Source organism: Oryzias melastigma, linkage group LG24 (assembly GCF_002922805.2).
Source record: "Oryzias melastigma strain HK-1 linkage group LG24, ASM292280v2, whole genome shotgun sequence".
NCBI lineage: Eukaryota > Metazoa > Chordata > Actinopteri > Beloniformes > Adrianichthyidae > Oryzias > Oryzias melastigma.
Window position 1 is genome coordinate 13,548,702 of NC_050535.1, and position 6,193 is coordinate 13,554,894.

The following is a 6,193-nucleotide window of genomic DNA, read 5'->3' on the forward strand; positions in this document are numbered from 1 at the left end:
AGAACCTTGCACAAGTACTCATAAGCTTAATTTAAAATGACAATACATCTTTTTATGAAATGGAAAAAAATTTAATAGTAAAAGAAAAACTTTAAATGACTTTTGGCATCTGGGGTAATTTTATAAGTATATTTCCAGCTGTACAGCATACCCAATTTAAATTGATTTATTTTTAAATACTTAGCTGCTGTTCATTTACTTTTTGACCATATTATTTCATTTAATATGAGTGAACTGGTACTCCCATGTAAACGTACCGCTATCTTAGAACCATTGGTTTCGGACAACTAGAAATGTGCACACAAAAGGTAAAATTCTTTAAGGCCAATTAATCTGTTTAGTCAAAATGTGCATCTTTCAACCTCTTAGAAATGAACAGCAGCTCCAAGCAGAAGCTGGAGCAGCAGGGGGATTGTGTCTGTGGAATCTCATTGCCGTCTGAGAGATCAGACGTACAGTGAGGATCTACAAACGAGGAGCACATTCCAGCGGAGCAAAATGGCCACACCCTTGAACAGTACAGAGACTGAGCACAAGTGTGCGGCTGACATTCAGGGAGATGGAAGAGGGGCAGTGGGGGTATGTCCCATATAGGTTTGTCCCACCTGCCCATGTCATATGACTCTGGGGGGCGAAACCACAGCTGTTGTGTCCCATGAGGGGGATGGAGAGGGCAAGGGATGTTTGTGGGGTTAGAGGGGACACATTTCTGAGTAGAAGAAATGATGCTTAAAATGTTAATTTTTTTAATCTACATTTCAAAAAGTAAATGGAAATCATTTAAAATAATTAAAAAAATCAGTCCAGGAAAGAGCAAAGTTTGTGTCTCTGTTTTAACTTTGTGATCCGTGGATCTGTGGTGAGCTGCATGCGAATGATGGAGATGAACACATGGCAGCAGTAATGATGGTGACTACAGTTTCTTACTGTGTGAGTCACACAACAGACCCTTGTGTCTCTGGACTCTATAAAGTTTAAGTTATAGGACGTCAGGCAGAAGAGCTCAATGTGATGTGATGACACATGGCCTAATCGCGTATTCCACAAAGATCTGTCACGTCAGCCTGCATTGTAGTGGACACTAAGTATTATGTGTAGATCAGGACTGATGACTACTTTTGAAAGTTCAGGAGCAAAATCTGTCAAACGGTTTTACAATCACACTTTTTGTCTTGACATGTTTGTTGGGGCCTCCAAGTTAATTGTATGAATAAAAAAAGTAATATAATGACCGTTCTGTTTCTGCATCTTCATATCTGCTAGATTGTTTTTGATTTAATTTTGTTTTGTTGATTTTATAGGTTTATGAATCAAATAAGAATGTTGCTGGTTACAAATGGAGAAAACAATCCTAGTTTTGAGGACCCCATTTAACAGAACTGATGATTACTGCATCAAAAATCCTGAACTGAATCAGCCTCATTCTGAAGGGCCTCAAATCCCCCTTTATCTTGTGTCCTCTGTGGTACCGCTGCACTGCAGTTGTCACTCTGACTGGTATTTGGAATGACTAGTTATCCCCCCCACAACAGTCTAACAGGACGTGAAACCTCACAGTATGGTCATTCTTTAAAGACAAAGAGATGGAAACATTCTGAGGTGCATCAGAGAAAAAGTGTTCGTATAAAAATCTGATTTTCTAAATGAAAAATACCCTCAAGTATTGACTTCCTGTTTAAATATTTACATCAACATTAAAATTATACCTCTGACAAAATAAAAAGGATATTTCTACATGGAATAAATATGTGTCAGTGGAGAAAAACAAACAAGTGAGCAATGTTAAAAAAAAATCCTTTAATGTATTTTTATCAGCATATCAACAGTTGTAGACTAGATACCCAGATTTCAACCAACCATACATTAAAATAAGAACATAAAGGTTTATATTTGAGAAAAACATCAGACTTATCTATAGAAATTAGTACTTATTCCTTGTGTACTATTATATTTTAGTTCTTTTTTTAAATCTTGTATTTTTGCAAGGTACTGTATGCTATGAGTCCTTCTTTTTTTTAAATAAAAAAAAAACTTTGATGACTTTATTTTAGTATAATTTGAAAACAGAAAGAGCCTTACAGTAGCTTTAAAACATGGTGGTGGTAATGTCATGGTCTGGGCCCTCTATTCTGTTGCATAACAAAGTACTTATTAATAATGTTGTATGTGTTTAGCTTCTACTTTGTCACGTGTCATGTGTTAAATCAATCACTAATCTTTATTTTCTTTGAATGTTAACTTTGTGAAAACATAGAATTGTGAATTAGTGAGTTTCCTTGCGATGCTGATCATAATTTAGCTGTAATGTGCACACCTCTCCGGTGTGCAGTGATCTCATGCGCTGCTGCCCACCTGTCATCCCCCTGGACCACCACAATGGGGTCGTTCAGGACGACACAGCCCCCGGTGTGACGGCGACTGGCCTTTCATGTCTTGTTTGGTTGGTGAGAACAGCCAGAGTTGTGTTTCCTGTTGCAGCACCTTTGGTGCCATCAGCAAGAGATTAAAGCCTAATGGAGGTGTTTGGAGTAACCTCATTTTTTGGTACAGTTTTTGGCACAATTTCTGTCTTTTTATGTTAAACTTTCACCTAAACAGCACAAATCACACATTATTTTCATTTTTTAAACATATTTTTTAAGGGTTTTATTTTATTTTACTTATTTTGTTTTCTGGTTTTGCTCTTTTTTTGTTGATCACTTAATTTCGTGGTGATTTAATTTAATTTTAGTTTAAAATTTTCCTCTCAATTTTTTTTGTTTTATTAACTCTCAGTGATTGTAATTGATTTTTGGCTGCTTTACTTCACCACTTATCACGAATCTGTCTCAGATTGAGATAATTTGGATTTTCTTGAAGCTTTTTGAAATCTAGATTTTTCGTCTTTGTCTTTTTTTTCCCATCTATTTTTTCCTCAAAAATGTTTCTATGTTGGCTATAGTTAATAATTGTTGCTACTTTTTGCTGGTTATGATTTGTATTTTAATGATTCTTCATTTTTGGATCTCATCTGCGACTTTTGGCACTTTATTTGACATTTTTACTTTAACTTCCGACCTCAAATGTGCTGTGGGCTCACTCAGTAATCTGTTCGTGTCCAGCCCTGAATCTAATGACCTCAAAGCATCCACCTAAATCCCTTTGTCCCCTCTGTAAACCACGTGAGTGAGTTCCCCTCACCTCTCCGTCACCTGTTCTCTCTGTTCACCTAAATGCTGCTGGCCTTTGACCTTTCTGCTCCATTGCTTCACCACGCGGGACTGCGCTGCCTCTGACAGCTGTGTCAACCTCCGTCTGGGCAACTGGTGTGCCCAGGGAAGGACGGAGAGTGGCATTAATCCCGCATCAAATAATGAGTCAGCAACAGATTACAGAGCTTAGTTACTGAAATGTTTCCATCCTTTGCTTGATAAAATCTAAGTTTTAAACCTTTTTTTGTTGTATCCTCCACTATTACAGTTAAAGTCAAACTGTAAATACATCAGAATGTCTTGCAGGATAAACTTTAGCACATCAAAACTTAAAGAGAAAATGTGAAAATATATCAGAAATAGGAAATTGAGCATTTTCATGTCAGGCTGGATTATGCACCAATTCTCAAGCAGTGGAAGAAGAGAGCGTCACTGAGTTCCACTCGATTTAGTGAGCATACAGGCTTTAAAGGATGCTTTATTCTGCATTTTTTGCATAATGGCAAAAATCTCTCTGCCAACACAGCAGGGTCTGACATGTCCCCTCTAAAGTGAGCTTTCTGGGGGAGCGAGGCTTAAATCTATGAGGTGGATGTGCGGGACCTGGTCTGGTGTCAGCTGCCAGTTTATTTATACCACAAAATTCCACGCAGCTCGCCGAGGAAGAAACTCCTCGGAGGTGAGTCCGTGTACCTGCCGTCTTGAGGGACTCCCCACACAAAGAGGAGTGTTTGCTGAGAAAATCCAGAGGAGAAGTAGGAATTTGACAGCAAGACCGGAAGACATCATGTGAGGAATAATGTGACTGACAAAAAAAAGAGGCCCCCAGCATGTTCATGCATGTTAAAAATAACCCGTTGGTCCAATTTAATGGTTCAGCTGCTGTAAAAGCTGCTCTTATGGACTCACATCTGTCATGTTTGGGGTTTTTATATGAATGTGATCTAAATATAGAGGCTGACAATGTTCATTTTATTTAGTTCAGCTTTTTTTAAAAGTACTAGTTCACAACTAACCCAACCGTACCAGGTTATTTTATAAATCAAATCAAATCAAATTGTATTCAATCTAACCAAACCATACCATACCATGTCATATTGTACCGTATAATATAATAAATCAAATCAAATTGTGTTGAATCTAACCAAACTGAACTGTACTGTACCAAAAATCAAATCGAATCAAATCAAATCAAATTATATTGAATCTAACTGAAGGTACTATATTTTATTATAAGTCAAATCAAATCCAATCAAATTGTATTCAATCTAACCAAACCATATTATGTCATATTGTACTGTATCATATCATAAATCAAATCAAATTATGTTGAATATATAAAAAAACTGGACTGTACTGTACCTGAAAATCGAATCAAATCCAATCTAATCCAATCCAATCCAATCCAACCCAATCAAATCAAATCAAATCAAATCAAATCAAATCAAATCAAATCAAATCAAATCAAATCAAATCAAATCAAATCAAATCAAACTGGGTTGAATCTAACCAGACCGTGCCATATGATATTATATTGTACCATATTATAAATCAAATCAAAACTAAACAAATTGTGGTGAATCTAACAAAATCAAATCAAATTGTATCACAATTCAAATCAATTGTACTGAATCTAGTCAAAATAATATTTTACCGTATCATATCAGAAATCAAATCAAGCTTTATTTTTACAAAAAAGAGCATTTCATCCCATGCAGCTCAAAGTGCTCTACAGTTAAAACAAGAAGTCAAACACATTTAAAATGAATATCATCCCACCTCTTTGCCCTCCACTGATACATACACCCCATGACCCCACACATAAAACTCACCTGAGGGACTTGTGACTCGGCTGCATGGTGTGGTATTTAGTATTCTTGCCTCACAGAAGGCCCTGATTCAACTGGGACCTTTCGGTATGGAGTCTGCATGTTCTCCCTGTGCATCCGTGGGTTTACTCTGGGAACTCCAGCTTCCTTCAACAGTCCAAAAACATGTTTCATTGGTTAATTGGTGACTCTAAATTGTGATTCTGTGCCCTGTACAGACGGGCAACCAGGCAAGGGCGTGTCCAGCCTTTGCCAAACAGTAGCCAGGACAGGCTAATGATTGGAAAATGGATGGATTGACTTAAGGCTGTGAAGAAACACTATATTTGGGATCTATATATTACAGGAGCATTGCCACAGCATCCACCTAGATCATAACAGCAACATCTTAGCTCTTTAGCTTACTCTAAAATTATCCTGAGCGAATGCGGAAAACATTAAATCTCCACTAGAACCAAAAATGATGCAAGATTCAGAAAAAACAATGAAAGAGAAACACGATTAAACGAGGAAACTTGTGAGATTTCTCTCAACAGCAGAAGATAACTTCCCAGCACCCAGATATAACCACAGAGGCCCGGCTGCATAGCTGACCTCAGTGGAAATAATGCATTTGAGATAAACCCTGGCTCTGCGCCACGGGAAATATCGAACAACTGTCGAATTCAGACAACATCCTGAGGTGGAGAAAAAAGGGGAGCCACAAAGAAGCAGAGGGAGAAGCTATTTGTGGATGGCGAGTGCCTTCAAAATAGCGACAGCGTTGGGTTTCAATATAAGCCTCCCTCACTGAGCTGGAGCTTTCTGTGAATGAGGCTCTGGTTCCTATCACACCCAACCCTGGTGCTGATTTTAGAACACAGGTGTTGACCTTAGCGAGCGGCTTGTGCTTGCTGCAGAGGAAAATGAACCCTGAGCTCGGGCCATTTGCCTCTTCTGAATCGGTAATAGCCACACAGATGCTTCAGAGCAGCACGAACTGTTTGATTTAATTATTTATAGTAGAAAGTTGATGGAATTCTCATTATCTTAGTAGATTAAAGACAATTCTGAGTTGATAAAAGCTTCACTGTAAATTTGATCACATCTGTATATATTTATGTTGTCACTAAAAGGGTTTTTAGGATGAATCTGAATGATCTGATCAAGCAAAAGTGAAGCTGTGACCCCACC